The sequence below is a fragment of the Mchenga conophoros genome, linkage group LG3 (genome assembly GCF_057382185.1).
Source record: "Mchenga conophoros isolate Kocher_MC1m ecotype Shallow Benthic linkage group LG3, M_conophoros_male_GT1.1, whole genome shotgun sequence".
Lineage (NCBI taxonomy): Eukaryota > Metazoa > Chordata > Actinopteri > Cichliformes > Cichlidae > Mchenga > Mchenga conophoros.
Genome location: NC_140528.1, coordinates 8,490,392 through 8,511,961, shown reverse-complemented (window position 1 = coordinate 8,511,961; position 21,570 = coordinate 8,490,392). Strand labels below are relative to the sequence as shown.

General features: G+C 41.5%; 3 long non-coding RNA genes across 3 annotated transcripts; 1 reads left to right on the top strand and 2 right to left on the bottom strand.

The window, feature by feature from the left end:
* Positions 1–3,197: 3,197 nt before the first annotated feature.
* On the bottom strand, positions 3,198–20,788 carry LOC146577159 (uncharacterized). The gene is made up of 4 exons (XR_014891366.1): positions 20,717–20,788; positions 13,576–13,681; positions 4,405–4,498; positions 3,198–4,063 (listed from the first exon to the last, which is right to left on the bottom strand). It is a non-coding gene; the product is annotated as an uncharacterized LOC146577159 (long non-coding RNA).
* LOC146577161 (uncharacterized) lies at positions 9,722–10,270 on the bottom strand. The gene is made up of 2 exons (XR_014891628.1): positions 10,151–10,270; positions 9,722–9,825 (listed from the first exon to the last, which is right to left on the bottom strand). It is a non-coding gene; the product is annotated as an uncharacterized LOC146577161 (long non-coding RNA).
* LOC146577160 (uncharacterized) lies at positions 16,637–17,836 on the top strand. The gene is made up of 2 exons (XR_014891627.1): positions 16,637–16,948; positions 17,347–17,836. It is a non-coding gene; the product is annotated as an uncharacterized LOC146577160 (long non-coding RNA).
* Positions 20,789–21,570: the final 782 nt, after the last annotated feature.

The following is a 21,570-nucleotide window of genomic DNA, read 5'->3' as shown; positions in this document are numbered from 1 at the left end:
AGTAACTACATAAATTGCAAAAAAAACCTCTGCTCATCCATCTCTGTGAGTATCAGGATACATTTGGTTCATAATACACAGAAAAATCAGAGTTATTACCTGTAATAAATGTGAAAGATTCCTGCAGTGATAACCAGGCAGGACTGAAACACATCCAAGCTGTCACCACGGTAACAGCACCGTCCATCCACAGGTGAGGGGAGGAGCAAAAAGAGGGACTTTGACCATTTTATACTAAAAACACTCAACTAATGTTTCTAATATGAAACAAATAAGCCCACATTAATGTGAGCGTTTATTAAATAATAATAATGATGATTTCCTCCTGATCTCATTTCCACAGCAGAGAAAACTGTGGTGTATATTGAGGTGGAGGGTGTGGTCTGTGGCTCAGGTGTAGAGTGAGGGTGGGGTGCACCACAGCAGCATGCTGGGACTGCTGAGGGTGGAGGAGGGAGTGATGATGACATCAGAGCTGCAGCACAGAGACCAGTGAACACACAGTCTGTTCATCTTTGCATAGATACAATATACAGCACAATATTGAATGACAGACACGCTGTGGGAGCTTCCACAGATACACTGACGTCAGCATCCAGAGTCCTCCTGCTGCTCCCCCCTCAGAGCCCCGTGATCAGCACCAACACATTCAGTTAGATGACAGAGTCCAGCTGCAGCTAGAATCAGCTCCCCTCTGTGAACAACAGCACAGCGTCAGTGTTTCACACTCAGTGAAAGGAGGAAACAGCAGAAGAACACCATGTGTGCTACGTTTCCCAGGACACACTACAAACTGCACAAATACAGAGCAGCACGTGGAAGGACCTGGAGCTGCATTTACAGAGCTGCAGACAGCGTGATGTCCTGTATGGACAGGTGGAAGGAACCAAGTCCTCAGCTGGAACACTCGTGTTTGTCCACAGACAGGAAACACAGCAGGAAACTTCCTCACAGAAGTGCAGCTCATGGATAACACACTTCCTGTCAGTCAGAATGAGGCTGCAGCCAAACACAGAAAGGTGTTTTTGTCCAGATGAGCCCAGAGAAGAAACACGAGTGTTCACAGACATCAGAAGCTCAGAGAGGTGAAACATGAGGTTGGAGTCCTCGTCAGCATCCAGAAGAGCTGCTGTGAAACCCTGAGTACTCATGACAGACTCTGATGGCACAAACACATCATGATTCAAACAGAAAGACAAACATGGAGCTCCTGATCCTCCTGCATGAGAACAAGCTGACATGAGCGCTGTGTCTGAGAGTGTCTCCCTGTCACAGTGACAATAACACAGCTGCTGCTCACAGTCATTAAACTGACCTGAGGTCAGCTGTGCTCCTTACATATGAACCATGTGACCTCACATCAGTGCTGTGGATGACTGTAGTCATAGAAGAGTAGAGCTGTAGCAGGTGGTGTGAGGAGGAGGTGGTGTATTCTAGTTAACGCAGTACTGAAACACTCCAGCAGAGGGCGCTGTTAAGTCCTTATTGTAACACAGTTACTGTGTGCAGTTAGACTTCATACATAATCTGAACTTATTTCCATCAGACATGCTGTCAGTAAATGATTGGTTTCTATACATTTCTAAACACAAAACCTCTTCACACTTCTAACATGCACATTTACACAACTAAATGGCAGTATTGATGAAAAGAAACACATTCAACAAATCCATTTAAACCTTAAAACAAACAAAAGGAAGCATCTCTATGGACAAACAAACCCCTCCACTTGGTTTGACCTGCTGATGTCATGTGTGACATCAGCAGGACTTTAAAATGAGGAAATGCCGGGCGGGCGTTTCCCCACACCTGACCCTCATGAAGACTGAAAAGACAAACAAAGTAAGAACAAATGACTTAATCTGTAACATAATAAAATGTAAAGAAACATGTAACTGAGTATTCAGCTTCATTTGCAGAATGTTTGATTTGCCAGCAACTGAATGCTTCCACACACAAACCCGGCATAGTGAGTGAAGCAATGTTACTTAACAAATAGCAAATCATAGCAAATACATAGAAACAGAATAATGTGTTTAATATGCAAAAGAAGAAGAAGAAGTAAACACATATGGGACAAATGGAGACCATTGCAGCTCATCCACCAGTGGGGTAAAAAGAGCAACCAAGAAAGTGGCAGCCTGCACGGCCACAGATGTGCTGCAGGAGCTAGAAGCTCTACCCATGGAGAAACTCCTGGAGAACCTTGCTAAGCCTAACAGGGGACAGGTACTTCTGCCCAACCTGGCAGCCACAAAGTGAACTCATTTAGGTAAAGATAACCACATGCACCTAACCAGCCTGCACCAGCCTGACATTTCTTCCTCCTAAGTAAAAACCAATGGATGGATTGAACTTAGAGTCTCAGCTCAGTTTTCTATTTTGACCACCTACACCCCAAGATACTCTTTTAAAAAGTGTTGTTTTCAGATCCCTTTGAAGTTCATAAAGGGCCTGTTCATTTTCATTCAGATGTTTTATTACATAAATGTTACTGTTTTCTTTTGATTTATGCTCCCACTACACTGCACCTCTACAAACAACAATGCCACGGACTGTCAGCTGCTTTTACATGCTGTGAACATGAGTAGGTTTGATCAGAGTTTCAATTACCAAAGAAAAGACAAACTGAGCAAAAAGAAGGAAAAAAAGACCAACTTCTTCCCAACTGACAAGAAAAATACTCGTCATGTTTTCATAATAAAGGATCAGGCTCCCCATTTATGACAGCTTGGACCAATAATGTATGTTACACTGATGCTACTGTAGAGACAGGGTCAACATCTCTATTTAAATATAATTAATATACAAAACACAATAAAAGTTATACATGAATTATTCATTATTTTTACTATTGATAAAATTCATGTATGCTAATCAAAGTTATACATGAGTAACGACATTATTAATAATGATTAATAATAATAATTCTAATGCCAACACGATGACTGTTCATAGCTCCTGCTTTGAAATACTGAACTTAAACATTGACCTGATGAAAGATCACAATTCACAGTGGCCCACTGTCAGAATCATTCTGAATATAAACTCATCGAGTTAATCTGAACCTTTCTCAAATGTGCTGTGAATAAATGCTGCTGCAAGCCACTGTGGGAAAGCTGTGTTATTATCATGGAAACATCTGTGACACATCCACAGAGGACGAGGACACAAAGGGACGACACGCAGAGGCTGTGTTAAAGTCAAAAATCCAAATCTTTAGTCCTAAACAGGCAGTGGTTACAAACAGGAAGACGAGCAGTCCATTAAACAGTCTACAGGGTCAAACATACAGAGAATTCAAACAGCTATTAAAAACAAATAACTGGACACTGAAAAACTTCAGTGATGTGTGAGGCACCAAAGGGAAGCAGCTGAGTATATTCAATGAATTCTCTTCAAATACAAAGACAGAAACTCCTACAGGCAGCATGCAAACTGAGCAGGATACACAAAGATCAGAGATTACAAAAGAAATCAGAAAAGGATTTCAAACTTACTGAGAGCAAGGCCTCTGTTACAAATCTGTCTAATAGAAAAACATGCTGTACAGATACAATACGCTCAGTGTTCATGGTCATTTAAAAACTGGCTCTACCTGAACCACTTCAATATTTTATGAAGTCACTGAGTCGACCATTTCTACAGTTTGTTTCCTTCATTGCAGTTAGAGTGCGGCTGGTAAGGATGAAAACACACACAGAGCGTAAATTGTCTTTGTTAGTAACAAACGTCAGCAAAGAAAAGACAAAACACACAAACACTCTCATGATATTCATGAATCATCAGAAAGCATCCAAACATTCTGCTCGTGGACTTTTACAGTCTTATTTGCACTCGCTCATCTTCATAATCATCCTGATCAATACATGACAGGGGAGGCTTTGAGGTAGGCGGGGCTCTCTGCTGATGTCAGCATGAAAGGCAGGACCAGCGTCTGCCACATGTTGGTGAAACATCACAGTACACTGGCGTGGTTTCCTTTCCAGATGTTGGACGTTTGACACTTCAACGTTGAGGCCAACAAGAAGACACAGTTTTGGGTCGGGTTGCTGCAGGGTTTCTAACTGAGCAAAAGCAGAAGCACACAGACCAACAGGGATCAGATGCTGAGTGTTAGAGGAACATCTGTGCTGATCACTCAATGCTGCTGTGGTCTCTTGTTGAAGTTGGCTGGTGGGACAGTCTAATAGTGATATCCTGCCCATCGGAGGAACACTTTTAAAAACACATGCAATACTTTGTTTGTATTACAGTCACAGTTTATGTTATTTTTGTCCTTTAAAAGTGTTGCTGTACTATAAAGTCCTATAATTTGAGGCTAAAATGGCTCAGAGAGTCTCTCTCTCAGAGGATCTCCTTTAAAGTGGAGACGGCTTTATCCGCTGATCCACGTCACTTTACCTGGATGTTTTCTTTGAAGCTGGATGAAGACTCCTCTCCCTCACTCCTGCTGCAGCTGTGTGGTCCAGTTGGCCTCTGAGGTCACAGTCAACATCTGTAGCAGAAGAGGGGAAATAAAAGTCCAGGTTACCAAAACTGGGAGCTTTTCCAAAATAGAGCGTAACTGGACTTTTTCAGCCTTACAGGCAGATAGTCGTCTGAAGCTGCAGCTTTTTAGCTTTTTCCAATCTCTGCTCTCGGCTTTCTTTGAGAACATGTCTGCTTTCTTGGCATGGGTCTGTCTGCTGTTGGTGAAGAGACTAAATCCACATACTCGCTACTAAGATCTCCTCAAGTAGTCTCAACCAGATTACAGTTTAAGAGTAAATGTCTCCTGAGAGTTTCACCTTGGGGAGATGCTGTCTTGCTAACATGCAATCATGAGCATTAATCTATGAGGTGAAAAAGTAATTTTAAAAGCTCCAGCCACAAGTTTTATTTCATCTGTGTTTTGGTCAGAGTCCCATCAGACCTCCAGAATGGTGTCAGAGTGTTTTCTATCCACGTGATGAGCACAGGCCTCAGGTCCAGACCTCCACGGGCACCATAGCCTCTTTGGAGCTAATAGGTGCAAGAAGGTTTTGTTGGGATAGGAACTGAAGAGGAAACTGACGAGGAAGGCAAGGATCTTCTTCAGCTCCTCCGAGCCGGGACCTCTTTGTGTAGGCCAGCATTGGCCAGGTAGCCCTCCAGCATCGCTGGATGGCCGACAGTGGAAAACCTAGAGGAGTAGGAGAGAAACAGCAGCTTGGAGCATGTCTTTATACTGTTTAGTTTTTAGAGCCACAGACTTTCTTTTAATGTCATTGTTCAGGATCTATGACTGATTATGTATTTATTGTATTCCTCCATGACTGTGTGACAGCAAGTGGAAAAAACCAGCTTCACCTTTGTTGATATGCTTGTAATTTTAATATTGATTAAATGGCCCATGAAATAATAGAAAGCTCATATATGAAAATGTATTTTAAGAAGTAAAATGTTAATCTGAGTACAAAGGAGTACACTCACCTTCTGGTAGATGGAGGTGTAGCGAGCGCTGGTGAACATCCAGGCCTCCTCGTAGAACTGATCACTGATTGGATCCAAAACATCGATGGAGGATCTGTGTAAGCGCTGAGGATCGTCCTGATGGACAGAACAGAAGGAGAGTGAGACAAGTGAAGATATACTAAACAACACTGTGACATGAACTGAGCCACACACAGTTTGATTCACAGGTGATTGACACATTATTTGACCACGGGCAATCTTTTCTGGTTTGACGCCGTCTTTGTAGCCAGAAACCAGCTCTCTCCTCGGCTTCCTCCACTACACGCTTCCCCCACGCCAGTCTCCTCCGTCACTATAAAGGGGAGAGTCATGAGCTCCATCACCCTCACCTGTGCCGTCCAACGTCCCGCCACCAGCCTCCACTGCAGCAGGCCAGAGACCACACCCCTGCCACAATAAGTAAAAGTATAGCCTTGCTGTACCCTTGATGCTAAATGTGCTAAATTAACCGCTGCCTTTGCCCCTTTGGGATTATTCTTATGTCACTGGGATGTTGACCTTTGACCTTCACATTAGAGAGATGGGCAGACATAATTAGTGTATGAATTTTAAAGTAACAGGTAATAAAGAGAGTGTAGCAAATGTAATCAGGTTTATTACTCTGTATCACACATGAGTGCCCGAGGGAGGCGGGGCTGACTGGGGAGACACAGGAAACAGAGAGACAGGGCTGACTCGACATGAAACGATGAAACGTGGGACACGGGAACAGAAACTAAGGAGGAGCAGCCGGGTGAAGGGCTGCTCCTGCCGGGAGCGGTGGAGGAGCCGCTCCAATCGGAGGCCGAGGACGAGGCGGGCGAGGGTCTATACCTGCCGGAGGCAGAGGAGTCGCTCCACCAAGAGGTGGACGAGGGGCTGTGCCTGCTGGGGGCGGAGGCGCAGTGCGGGGAGCCGCTCCAAACGGGAGTGGCGGAGGCGGTGGCGGAGCAGCTGTGCGAGGAGACAGAGGTCCCTGCTCCAGGGCAGCCGGAGTTGGAGGCAGAGGAGCGGGACAGCCCCGCTAGGCCGGGGGTTGGCGGGCTGGCTAGTCCAGCCTCGCTGCCACCTCAGACGTCACACCACACAACCACCAACCCCTGAGTCCCCGTGTTTTAACACGGCGGGCGTGATTGCGGATGCCGTGCAGGTGCGTCCGCATGGCACCGCAGACCACGCCCCACCACACTGATAAATAAGAAGAACAAAAACCAAGAAAAACAAGAGTCAAAGAAAACCAAAAACACAAAGCATTGGGCCAGGACCCACTGCTGTGACATTTATATGTGATAAAAACATTAAAAACTGCTCACATGTTGAAATCTTTCTACGTATACTTTAGGTTCAGCTCTCCAGCCTGGCATTTGGTTAAGCATTATTCAAACATTTGATTTTGTTTAACTGGTTTTAATTATAGTTACTTTTTGTGAACATTTGTTGCAGCATTTAAAAATACATCATTTATTTTCAAACTTTTATTTGATTTAGAGCATCATATTTGACCAACGTAAATGTTTTAATTTCATATAAAATAACTGAAACAGTGAACTAAATATCTGAAATCTTTCCTTCCTTAAAAGTTATAATCCTACTTAAGTTATAGTGCAAACGCTTAAGCAACAAATATACTTGATGCTAATTAATTAATATTTCCCTTTGATGTTGCAACTATGCGGTCACTTCTGTCTTTAAACAAAATAATATTTTCCAGTTACAGAAATCATAAAGTCCAAACTAAAGTGCTACTGTTGCTATATGCATTTTATATAAATCATGGATGATGGTCCTGACATGAAGGAAGAGAAAGTTACAGGTTGCATCCTTTGACTTTGTCTCCGTGCCTTTGGGCGATTTTCAGAAGGACAGATGTTTCTGTTCAATTCTTAAATCAATGTTTTCAAACACAAACACTATTTTAAAGCTTCTAGAGAGTAAAATATTAATGATAATTATAATAACAATAATAAAAACAAAAGATCTCAGATCCATCAAACCAAGCAGCAGAAAGAATAATAACTGAAGAGAAAACTTTAACCTTGTAGACTTCATTATGTTCCAGCTGCTCTACAGACGCTGTGACCTCGAACTTAAGCAGGTCGTAAAGTATGTGCAGCTCAATAACTTCATAATCAGACCCTGTGGTATTTAGGCAGCAGAACAACTAAGAATAACAACTACAAATAATGTTTTTAGGTTTCTGTTGTACTGCAAGGTTCTGTACAGGAGAACCAAACCAAGAGCAAATATTACGTCTCATTTACACCTGAGCACAAAGAGCCATCAACATTTAGCAAATTGAATCATCTTTGTTTAGATGCAAGAAGAATCATATAGAAATGAAAAAGTAGAAATAGAAATCCAGAGCAAAGATATCCTCTAATTCAGCGTAGCACATGTGCAGCTGCTGCGATTCACGTAAGCATTCGGCTCGTCGCTGTTGCAGATTTTTCTCTCGCTGTTCTGGCTCACAGCGCTGCAAACACAGAAATAAATATCCCCAAAGGTGTGAAAGGGAGCTAATTAGTAAGAGTATTGTTACTCTCCGCAGGAGTAGTCCAGCAGTAGAAATCAGTCCAATAACAAGGTGTGTAACATCTAGCAGGGTGACAGAAAAACCCAGGGTAACTTCTAAGGACCTCAACGTCTCTCTCACATTGTGTTTTTTAAACATGCTTCCATTTGTCACTTCAGTCTTTACTCTGAAATACAGGAAGAGAAATCATGGCTGAAACAATTTCTCATGAAACCAGGGGTGTGGTCCAACAGTCAGTTTGGTGAGGAAGGTTCCTAACTGAGAGAAGTGACCCAGAAGTATCTGTGTAGCAGCCACAATGAATCAAGATCATGAGCTTTATTAACTGATCAAAGTCTCTTCTTTCATCTTCTGTATCATTCAGTTTGCATTGGTAATGCCCATTATTGTAATGCTTTTTTAAGACCAGCAAAACTTTATTTCACTTTGGGTTAGCTGGGATAAGTGATGGATGGAGGGAATTTTACTTCAGCCACAGAAATCCTAAACAGGAAGGAGGAGCAGAGTTACAGTGGATCACTATCCAGCAGGGAAACAAGGTTTATTTCAATTTCTTGGCCATGAGTGAGATTTACTGAGTGGGCAAATTAGGGAGACGACACCATCAGATCCCGAGCCCTCCATGTGTTAATCAAGAGACGGCTGCTGTGCTACATCCATAAATAATGAATAAATTAGGAGCTAAAGCTGAAAGGACAGTTTATTTGTACCATCTTCACGTGAACACATTCAAGAACATCACAGATGAAGAAACATTAAAAACTTCCACACTACATAAAGCAAGAAAAATAGTTTTTCTTTCAGGTGGTTTCAGAAAAACAGAAACATCAAACATCTCCAAGACTCTCTTTGAAAGAACTAAAAACCTTTGTTCTCATGGTCCAATCATGAGTGAACTCCCCGATGAAGCCTTGTGTGCTAAAACATGTCAGAGTTTTAAAGGTTAAACATGAGTTTCCAAAACGTTTTGCTGGAGAACAATGAACTATTTGACTGAGTTTCAATCATTTACAGACGAGCAAAACCAGGACAGAGAAAAAAGGACAAAACTGACTCAGTAAAACAACAGAAAAGAAGATCCCATGTAGATCTGTATTATGTAGAAGTTCATCCCAGCAACCAGTTCAGTTCAACACAAGTTTAAATGATTCTATCTGAACTCTGTGGAGCCTGATCTCAAGCTTTTTGAGTCTGACACAGAAACCAGAGGATCTTTCTGTGTCTTCAGGTTCACTGTGATCCAGTGATGGGAGTGATTTCAGCCCTGAGTGATCGCGCTGATGTTTGCACAGAGCAGACAATGAGGTGAATGTTTGGGCACATTGGTAACAGTGAAACAGTTTATTAGTAACGTGGGATCGTTTGTGTGCAGAGTATGAACTGAGATTCCTGAAGCTCTTGTCACACTGGTCACAGCTGTAGTTTCCTTCCATGTGTGCACGTTCATGAATGTTACGATGACCTGACTGTGAGAAGCTTCTCTCACAGTGTCTGCACTTGTGTGGTTTCTCTCCTGTGTGGACTCGTTTGTGTGATTTAAGCTGACTTGCAGTGGTGAAGGATGACCCACACTGATCACAGAGGTGCTTTTTAACCCCACTGTGAATCAGTTCATGTCGTTTTAAGTGATGTGATGTGGTGAAGCTTCTCCCACATTCTTTGCAGTATTTCAGTTTGTCTCCAGTGTGTCTACGTTGATGTACTTTTAGGGTATTTTGCTGACTGAAAGTTTTTCCACAGAGGTCACAATGAAAGTCTTTCCCACCACCACAGTGATGACAGGGTTGAGAACTGGATCCATCTGTGTCGCTCTGCTTCTAAACAAAGACACAAAGACAGTGTAAGTCAGTCCTTCAACATTTGTATCCTGAACGTCGCCTGAAATAAAGAGCATCTCTGCAGACGTCCAACTACATTTGACTGTTTCAGTTAACACACTCAGTTTACTGGGCTGCAATAACTACAATACTACCACCATAATACTACAGTAATACTAAAATCATAACTGAAAGGAAAATCTGAATAATCACTCAGAGCTGCTTTTCCATGCAGTAGAATTGCTAACATGCTAACACAGTTTAATGAGCAGAGTTGTTCCAAACAGTCAGGCTAAAATGACAAGATAACAATATAAATACATACCTCACAGTAGCTGCACTTGTAGAGTCTCTTTCTGGTGTGGATCTGTTGGTGTCGTCTCAGGTAATGTGGAGATTTAAAAGTCTTCTCACACAGGTCACATTGATAAAGTCTCTCCTCAGTGTGGGTAAACATGTGTTGTTGTAAGTGTGCGTCTGTTGTAAAGTATTTGCCACACTGTTCACAGCAGTACACATCATGTCTGGTGTGAATGCGTAGGTGTTTATTTCGGTTCCCTCTCTGGCTGAAAGTTTTTCCACAGATGTCACAGCTGTATGGCTTAATTCCAGAGTGGGTAACTAGATGACTCTGTAAGCTGCTACTGTGAGTAAAAGCTCTGCCACACTGATCACAGCTGTACGCTTTAACTCCACTGTGAACTGTGAGTTGGTGTGTTTTTAGGGAATCCTTCCTGGAAAAAGAATTTCCACACAAGTCACAGCTGAACGGTCTCTCTCCAGTGTGGATGACCTGATGCTGTTTTAGATTAGCCCTCACAGTAAAACCCTTCCCACACTCGTCACAGGTGTGTTTTTTCTCTCCCTTTCTTCTGTGAGGTTTGTCGGCCTCCTGAGAGCGCTGACTTCTGGCTCCATGTTGGTCCTGCAGTGACAGAGATACAAACAGAGGCAGTGAGTGAAATGCAGTCGTGGAACAAACTCAACCTTCAAACTCCATTAACACTAGTTTTAAACCTGAAGGTGGAGCGTGGCACCAAACACCTTAAAGGTCTCTTATCCCCACCTGCTGGTAGTTCTAACACATTACATCCAACCTGCTGTTAAAGATAATTCATGACTGTTCAAACACTAAAATCATGCCCATCCCTCCTGATTGTACACACACACACACACACACACACACACACACACACACACACACACACACACACACACACACACACACACACTTTTATAATTTAGATTATTTTGTTGTTTCCTATTACATATTTCTATAATTTGTATAGATTTATACAGAATTATTCAGTGATAATAAATCCTATGTTTGTTTATTCTAAAGGAACCCCGTTAGCTTCCACAACAGATGTTGCTTGTCTTCCGTCAAATACTCACATAAAATATTACACAATAAAGTGGATTCAAGATATCCACATAATTTCACTCTTACATCCACAGTGAGGTTTCACAATTGTTCAAATATAAGCAATCAATAATAATAATAATAATATCAATAACATTGAGGCACATTACACAAATTTCAAAAACAAATCATGTCTTACAATATTTACAACAACTAAAAGCTCTGTAAATTGGCTTTTAAGTGTTCATTGAAGTTTTGAATAATTCTCTAATTTTTTAAGGCAACTTATTCCACTTAAAAGTTGCTCTAAATGTAACAGTTTTACAAAACGTTACTTTTAACTCGAGCATTTACTAAATTGCAGCTTGTTGAAAACTGTGTAATATGATGATGTATTTCATCTGGATACTGCAGCTGAGCAGAATAAATGTGGTGTGTTTAACAGAATTGCTTTCTTTAGAACTACAAGTAAGCCATAGAATATTTTAGCCTGTACAGGAAGCCAAGAAAGGTTATTATGCATTTTATCAATATTAGTATAGTATGAACATCTTCACACTAATCTGGACGCCTTATTCTGGACTAACTGAAGTCTGTTAAGATCTGTCTTATTAGCTGCTGACCAAATGATTGAACAATACTCCAGATGAGACATTACTAGTGCATTAATGACATCTTTCATAATGAAGAAGTGATACACAAAGAGCATTTCATAGCCATAGCTATGCCTTGTCGGCAGAGTTATGTGACATTAGTGATGTTTGTACTTTCAGCGTTAACTTGGTTTTAAAGCCTTTAAAATATACGCCGTTCAATAGTCGACCTTCATCTGACAGAGAATGTGATGATTTTGTGGATAATTAAAGTCAGTCATATATCCACAAACACAACAAGCTGAAAGTCAGTGATGCTGCTCGGTTTGCAGTCCTGAACATCACGGCACAAGCAGGATTCACTGCACTGTTAATGTTAGCTGTGTTATATTGCTGCCTCTGTTCGGTGGTGTCGAGCCAAACGCACTTTAACGTGTGTTTGAACGAGCTGACGGTTCACTCGTTAAGCTGAAAGAAAGATGCTTTAATCACAGCAGTCACACATGTGTCCACTGCACCATCTGGGACTCTTCTTGTTTACACTCGTAATAACACAAACACTAAATCCTGCTTCTCTGGTGCTGTTGTGTAGCAGTGTGTACACCTGAGACTGTCACCTGTCTGTCTGTCCTGCACTCTCTCTCTGTTTCTTTCTCTCTGATTGTGGAATAAAAGTATGAACATGTGTTTATAAGTTACACTTGTGTTTGAATCCTGCAGCTTATCACACATTTGATTTCCATGTGTGACGACTGCAAGTGTCCAGAGTGAGGACAGACTGAGGGAGCCACTGCTGCACATCATCTGTGAGGCTTTGCAGCCCTGATGATCCACCAGGACAAACTCAGCAGTGTGTGAGGAAGAGGAGGAGGAAGAGCCAGCAGCACAGAAATGAAGCCCAACAATCATGTTTCACAGTCCTGTGGTCTCAGCCTCAGATACTCATCAAATCACACAGAGCTCATGTAGAAACAAATGAACTAAATATGTTCTCCTTCATTTCTGTCAAACAAAGCTGTATGAAACGTTTCCAGCTGTTAGTATCATGGTTGCTAGGCAACCTGGGCAGCGCGACGGAGGCTAGACGTCCCATTTCACGAGCCTACGAGCCTCGCACTTCGGCCTTAGCGGTCTTTGAGTACGCGGCCCTTGAGGACTTTAAAGCTGCAGAACCTGAATCGGGATACAGCCATGATGATCTCCAGCCTCGTGCTCGCCAACATTCTCACCTGAGTTAAGAAGACGATCACTGAAATGGTCTCAGCAGGTCCTTTGATGACAGCAATGAAATGCAGTGGTAAGGCTTTTTGGGGATTAAGTTCGTTTTCATGGCAAAGAAGGACGATGCAGTTCATCTGATCACTCCTCATAACATTCTGGAGTGCAGGCAAAATGCTATTATAAAAACTTAAGCAGCAACTTCTCCAGGTTCCAATATTTATGCAATTCTCAAACCTTTTGGCCACGACTGTATAACCTCTTCTGAAGTTTAGTGGATATTATACATGGTTATGCTCAGGATGTGTCGGCCAGTTTCCACTGGAAACGCCTTTTGGTTAAACTGTCAGCGAGGAATTTGCATTTGCACTGTTACATTTTTATATAACTTTAATGCACATAAACAACAGCTGCTTGTTTCAGTGAAAATACATTGATGGGTTTTTAATAAAGTTGTGCAGCTGTAAAGTATTTTGTCTGGTGTCAATTCTATCGTCAGCTACATCGTTATGGCAAATGTTCAAATGTATATGGTGATAAATATCTTTGGTCATATGGTCCTGCTCTGTCTGTCACCTTCTGTGTTGAGCTCATTGTTTCCTCTGTAGTGGCTGAGCTGAGTCCAAGTAGCTGAAAATGTTCCTCTGCTGCTCCGTCAGACTCTCCTCCTCCTGCTGATCAGCTGGGACACAAAACAGATCTTTGTTAGGCTCCACACTGCACTGAAGAGTCAAAGTGTCTCATATGTTCATCTGACAAGTAAAAGAACACATTGTTGTTTCCTGAGGTGGGCAACTTGTTGGAAACAAACACAAAAGGTTTGAGCACTGATACCTGCCATTGCTGGCATTGAAAGATGCAACGCCAGCAATGTGGATTGTCAAGACTCAAACCAATCATCAAGCAAAGACAACAGGGATCATTTGTTTCTGTTTATTTAGCATTCACAGCATTTGTAGTTGCCTTCTGTGCAGGGGAAGTCCACGCACACTGTGTGGTACCGCCATCCGCAGAAGGTGCATTCAACCTCTGTAAGAGAAACGAGATTGTCTGAGACTGAAATGATATTAACTAAAGAAGTGGTGATTTGTAAAACTTCACATTTTGATCCGGGATGTACTCTGCATGAAACCAAGCGCTCACTCTTCCTGCTCAACAAATGACAAGGGCGGAGCCTTATACCACGTGATACAGAAGCTGTGCCGTGTGATGCTAAAATTAGCAGGGAAAAAACAACGGAGAGCACGTCAGGGATGACGAGAAAGTGACAGGAGAAAATCCGTCCCGGTCAACCACCCAAACATCAATAACGGGAACCTTATACAGCGCTTCCCTATACACGTCGAACTCCCGCAGGCACAAAGACATTACGGAGGCTATCACTTATCACCTGACCAAAGATATGGCTCCCATCAACACTGTGCAAAACGAGGGATTTAGGAAAACGATCAACACCCTAGACAAACGCTACACAGTGCCGTCCCGCAACTATTTTTCTATTGTTGCACTACCTGCTCTGTACACGCAGCGTCGAGCAACGGTGGAGACGGAATTTCAAGCAGGACAACATTTTGCTGCAACAACAAAACGTGAGACATTTGTTGTTTTATGTTTATTTATTGTTATGAGAGAATCATGATCTCAATTCTAAGCCAAAAAATCGTGATTCTCATTTTATGCAAAATCGTGCAGCCCTGACATTAACACAAAACTATTGTTTCACCAGAGAAACACACATGAAGAGAGAGAGAGAGACAATAACAGCTACCAAACAGTCGTCATAATTCGTCACACAATGAGAAAAGGACAAATCAACAAGTAACAATGACTAATTAATATTAAAATCTGTAACATAATGTATTGTTTGGAGTTTAGTCTGATTGGTTCAGGATGAGCTGCCATTATCCAATCACACGTCTGCTTACCTGCATCTTTTCTCTTTTTTCTAACCTGAGCACCTGATGGCTTTGAACTTTTGTTATCCAACTTCCATTGGTTTGAATTTTGCGCTCCAGTACAAACGCAAATCCCCCAACCCGAGGATCAGCACAATTAACCTAACAGCAGGCACGTGCAGAGGGGGGGGCTAGAGGGGCTTGAGCACCCGCCCCTTTCCTGATGGGTGCCCAAGGTGCCCTTTTGTTGAAGCAACTTTTTTTTTTTTAATTATTATTATTATTTTTTTATGTGTGTGTGCGTGCGGAGTCCTGTCTGTGCCCCTCAACAATAATATTTAACTATTAATCATAGTTTTGCTAAATAAAAGGATCTGGCTTGCATCAGTCACATGATCACATTTAACCAATGATCGCCCTTGACGGCAGAACGCGCTGGTTACGAGCCGGGAACGAGCTCACAAAGAGCACGCGCATTTTTAGCGGTCCGGAGCTGTAGGAGAAACACAAGTTAACTCAGAGACACAGACTGATGCGACACAACCAGTAAGTAGCTGTACAGCGCACACTGTAGTGTGTAGCACACAGGAGTATTAGCTTATTACGTACACGTTGGTAAGCTGTCTTGTTGCAACTGACGAACTGAAACAAACGAGCGTGCTGTGTGTGCAACAGCGCGACAAACATTACCTGTGCTTTTATTAACTGCACAGGTAGTGCTGGTCACAGCTGCTGGCTACCTGTGTAAGGCTGTCATGGGTCTGTAGCTCTGTCACTGTTTTAGGGAACATATTTAGTTTTAAAGTAAGTTTCCGGGCTTTTCCTGCCTTTCTGGAGGGATTATATTTCACTAAAAAACGATCTAATATGCATGTCCACATAATTATGCATTATTATAATTATAATATATTAAAAACACACGCTGTATTTTAAAGAACATACATTAAGAAGCAGATTATATTAGATTTATATTTTAAATAAGACAAAAGTTGGATTTTACAGCAGTAAAATGATTGTATCTCTACAGTTTAAACATGTAATAAGCTTTGCCCTGCACAGAGTGGATAGTGAAACAAATGGAATCATCATAAATACATTATTTCATATTTATTACTTCCCCCTCCTCATTGCTTTATTATAGTAGCTCTAATAATGAATAATAATGTAAGGATTCTGGATCAGCACCATGATGCTCATAGTATATACAGTATTCTGAAGAAGGTCTAAAATGTCACTGTGTGTGCGTGCATGTGTGTGTTTTATTTAGATGGATTTTTAAAAACATATTACTCATGATATAACATTGTGCAGACATGGCTGGTAAGGACATGAGGAGGAAACAGCAGGAGCTGTGTGAGGCTACTAAAGGCAGGGCTATAACATTTTTCTGTCATCATTTTATTTTAGATTAAGTGTAAGAGTTGTTAGGTGTGGATAATTAGATTATAGTTTATTGCAATAGCAAGTTGTGCCTTGTTCTCACATAGACAGCAAGTGCAGAGTGATATATGAAATGATGGAATGGAAGGAAGAAGAGAAGCAAAGAGTGATTCACAGGCAGAGCTTAAATTATTTCTCACAGTTTTTTGTTGCCTTATGGTTCCAAGCGCTGTCACCAATCTTTGCATTTAGTTATTATCTCACGACACTTGTTTAATCAGCTACCATCTCTCCTGTGGACTTTTTACTGTCTACAGTCTCAGACCAACACAGCCCTGCCCTCCAGCACTATCCACATGTAACCCTGGTAAGATTTACAGCAATCAGAAGTACAGGGTTCTTTGAATGCATCGTAGTCCTTGTCTGATAGTTTAATTTCCGGGCTTGCCCTGAAGGCACCATCTGCAGCTCCGTGCGCGTGAAGGTGTGGTGTAGAGGAAAAAGGACGGCAAGGAAAAACTCCATGCTGCCGCGGAGCACGGTTTTTTCCAGTTGAAAGAGAGGAAAGAGGTTTAATTAACATTTGTGAGAGAGCTGTCGTTAGCGGTGAACCACAGACGGGTACCTACCTGAAAGGAGTCGGAGTATTTCTTTGAACTTTTTGAACTATTCTGGTGAGTTAGCCTAGCTCACTTAGCACCGCTATTGCAGTTCAATGCACTGGAAAAAATAACTAACCAGTCAGAATAGTAGTAAATGTGTTTAATGATGTTTAAGATGTGTTTTCATAGTATTGCAATGTTGTGACAGTTTTGTTTATTATGAGTGTCTAATGTTTTTACTTTCTTGGGCCTGCTAGTTCAGCCGCGGCCAGCTAAGTGCTTATGCGCAGTTCACGTGCAATAGCTGTGCTGTTACTGTAACTGCGGGTGATGCACAGTAATACGGTGTATTTACTTTTAATGTGTCACAAGATGCAAATTTATTTTAATATTTCAAAAGAACCAAGGACATTAGGAACAAGGACATTTAAGGAATGTGGACATCTAACATTCTGCGTATTTGTGTGCAGACTGGTTTTTTTTTTTGAGGTACAGTTCCATGGGTGCCAAGTGAGGAGCTGGTATCGTGGGTCTAAGACACTGTTGCTGCTGTGGAGGCCTTCTCTGTGTCAGGACGCCGACACGTTGATGCCTGCCGTACCAGGAGGGCGGTAGGGAAAAAACAAAAGGAAGCCCACCTGAGAGATACCTTATCATTTTCTTTGCTACTTTTTCTCCGCCTGAGATTCAGGTCATTTTCAGTTCTTAACCCAAGACAGTGGGTAACTGAATAAACTGACACCATAAGGAACTGGACACTCACATGCTATTTTCTTTTCTTTTTCCTTTTCTTTGGGGTGTTGAAATATTGTGTTTCTTGTCTTACATCTATTTTGATTGTTTCAATTATTTTTGTGATGCATTTGAGATGGTTACTGCATTTGGAGGTATCCCTACATTGAGGATGAGCAAAGGGAACTGATCCAAAAGGAAATATATAAAGCAAACTTTGTTTCACAAGCCTGTGGTCGTGCGTGTTATGTGGGTTGGAAGTCTCATTGCTCTTACAGAGTTGCTACCGCCAATCTCCTTCCCAAACCTAGATTCGGATATTGTAGACATTGCACTTGGGCGAGCAGTATAGATCATCTCTTTATAGATAGAGGGACACACGTCCAGGTTACACACAGCAACCCCTCAACAGCAACATTGTACCCATCAGGTAAAGCATCGGCTACGTTTGCTTTGTCTTGTTGCCCATATTAGATTCTTGATGAAAGTGTGTTGTTGTTATTCAGCCTGGTTCAATGTGCCCCTTTTCAGAGGTGGGACCAAGTCATTGTTTTGCAAGTCTCAAGTAAGTCTCAAGTCTTTATCCTCAAGTCTCAAGTCAAGTCTCAAGTAATGTCAGGCAAGTCAGAGTCGAGTCTCAAGTCACTGGTGTAAAAGTCCGAGTCAAGTCACAAGTCTGAAACTTTGAATTTCAAGTCCTTTCGAGTCTTTAAAAAAAACAAACGAAAAAATAATGTTGCAGTTATATGCTAAATGTAAATATTAGACCATGTAATTTTAAAATCTGTGTTTTTCTCAACACATGACAAAATAGTGAACTTAGAAAATATACACAAATTGTGAAATTGCACCTCTTTAAAATGCAGCTCAATTAAACCTAGCTCCAAGAATAATTTTCACCGACAGTTCTGAGATAAGCTGCATGTTATTCTTGGATGCGGTTGTAGGACCAGCTTTAAAATCGCATGACAAAAATATCATACACATTAAAAAAAACTGTATCGCCAACGTAGCCTGGACAACATTTGCTAGTTAGATGAAGTCAGCTATCTCATCGTAGCATATTTATATGCATATTTATAATCATACGGTTCTTGGAGTGAGTGCACACACTCATGAAGTCTAGTAACTTCAGGTCACTGCAACAAGCCCAGGTACAGTTTACCGACGGATGGGTGCAGGACCTTGAAATGCACCGTGTAGAACGAAAGACCATCGTACGTATCATAAGTTTACCAGTCTCACAAATTGTCGTCATAAATACACATTCCTTAACCGTTTATTAATAGGACCTTTGAGCTCAACGGTAATTAATTAGTAGTGGAAATAATTTCTGGTAGCATCACAGAAATGTAGCAGTGACAACAATATTGTATGCTGTAATCGTACTGGGCAATTAGTGATACAAAAAACCTGTTTTATCCTGTGAATAAAAGTATATGTTTTTGTCAATGTACCATAATAACAGAAGCGAAACGCAATATTGTGTCAGGACAATTCACTATTTATGCACAATAAATAAAGGAGCATAGCGCGACAATTTCTGTTCTTGCTTGTAACCTATATCACCAATTATGTTATGAAAATGACGTATTAACTACTAAAAAACACTGACCTTCGTGTAAATGCTTGGAGCAGACTAACCTGTGAGCTGGAGTGTTCTGGGACGTTATATTTTATCTTTGAATGGCTGCAATCCAGGCCATCCGTCGCGTCTTTGTTACTTCGGAAACATGAACAATTTCTCTTCAACGACGTAATCCGATAACAACCGATCTCTTTACCCGTCGGCTTCCCGTGGCTGTCATGCGACCGGCTATTGCAGTTAATAATACAACGGCTTCTTGACATTTTTGTGTTTCTTTTTATCGCTGTGTAACTGATTTCAATTGAAAGCCTGCGTGCGCTAGTACCGCTTGCCACGAGTTCCCAGAATCCTTTGCGGTTCTACCCGTGAATGACGTCACATTTTCAATCTCTATATAATATGCATGTTAAATTTTATATTTGGGGTAAAATATCAAGTCTTTTCAAGTAAACCGGTTCAAGTCCAATTCAAGTCCCAAGTCATTGGTGTAAAAGTCCAAGTCAAGTCACAAGTCTTAGAACATTTTTTCAAGTCAAGTCTAAAGTCATAAAATTAATGACTCGAGTCTGACTCGAGTCCAAGTCATGTGACTCGAGTCCACACCTCTGCCCCTTTTTAACTTTGAGCACCCGCCCCTTTAAACCTCTCTGCACGGCCCTGCCTAACAGACCTACACCTTAGTTCACAGATTCACTTTGTCTAAGGTTGATTTCTGGGATTTCACACAACCCAGGATTCAGATCGTGAATCCATGATGGGCTTGGATTTACATCATTATAAATGAAATGTGCTCTACTTGGAAGCTGCCGGCCCCGCCCCTTTTGACGGGTTGTGTGAGACTTTAAATCATCAAACTGTAAATTATAAATTTAAATTGTTATTGATCCTTTACCCCGAGTCCTAAAGTGTAGATTTATTTTCTTACTCTTCTTATATTTATTGTTTGTTTACTTGCACCGCTGTAACTGCAGCCTCGTCGTCTCGTCTCTCTATATGCTGGACTGTCTGTAGCGGAGATGACAATAAAGTTTACTTTGACTTTGAATTTAGAAAAAACATCGGTGCAGATTATAAGTCTGTATCATAATATCTGTTTGTTGTGTTGTTTTTATTTTGTTTTGCGAGTTGGTTATTAGATGCCGCTCCAGCCAGCCAGAGACTCCCCGCCGCCCCGCCCTCTCCTCCCTGTGCCGCCAGCAGCAGGCGCACCTCGCAAACGGAGGGCGCCCTTACTCCCAGCAAATGGCTGATAGAAAACCGATCGGTGCCTACGAATTTCCCAATATGCGCTGGCATGACGTCGGGGAAGCATGGGTACGACCGATTATTTTATTTTTTTCTTGCCCGTGATGCCCCCCCCACCACGATGCATTCTATTGGTTTGCACACTTACACACACCCAGCTGTGGTTTCCTGTTTTGCTGGACTCTGGAGAGCCCCGCCTTTAACGCTCTTCTCTCACAGAGAGCAACAGAAAACTTGGAAAAACTCCAGATTGACTGAACTCAGTTCAAAGTTACCTTGACACCTTTAGATGTGAGACGTAGTGATGGTCCGCTTGAAGCTGACGCTCCGGTGCGTGTGTCAGAAAGATCAACGCGCTGCTTCAGAAGCACCGTGTCGAGGCTTGATTCGTTTGGCCAGAGTCACGTGATCAGTGACGTCTGAAGCTTCGTTTAGAACGTACCTTTTTTTAAATCGAACTTTATTGAAACACAATGAGTATACAACATACAAACAGATGAAGTTTACAAAAGAACAGAACATGAACATACAGAACCAGGAGTAAAAAAATGATGATATGAGGAGGCGAAAAAAATCAACATATAAATATTGTTCTGAGAGGCTTTTTGTTGGTTGAGTCTGAAATTGATTGTATGTACAATTCATATCCTTATAAAAAGGCAGAAATATGGTGTTTTATTAATAAACTTACATTTATGGATATAAAATAGCTAAAAGTATTAACAATTTTTTATAAAAAACATTTATCATTCTTCCTGGGGAACTTAAAGAAACAGAATAAAACATTTTCCATCGTAAAGAAAACTCCCTTAAAATATGGACAATAACAAAACTGCTAAATTCTTCCAGAATCTCTGTGTAGAGGAACCAAAAGAGATGTGCCACAGTTTCTGGATGATCCCCACAGAAAGTTCAATTAGTATTTATGTCTCTTTTAAATGTTACCATATAGTGACTGGCTGGGTCACATTTATGAAGAATTTTATATGAGATTTCCTTCACCTTGTTCACAATTAGATATTTATGGGATCATCCAGACTGTCTTCCAGGTGATATCTGGAACATGTCGGTTCCAGTAAGATATTCTATATATGGGAGAGACATGATATCTTCTTGGAATAAACTACGT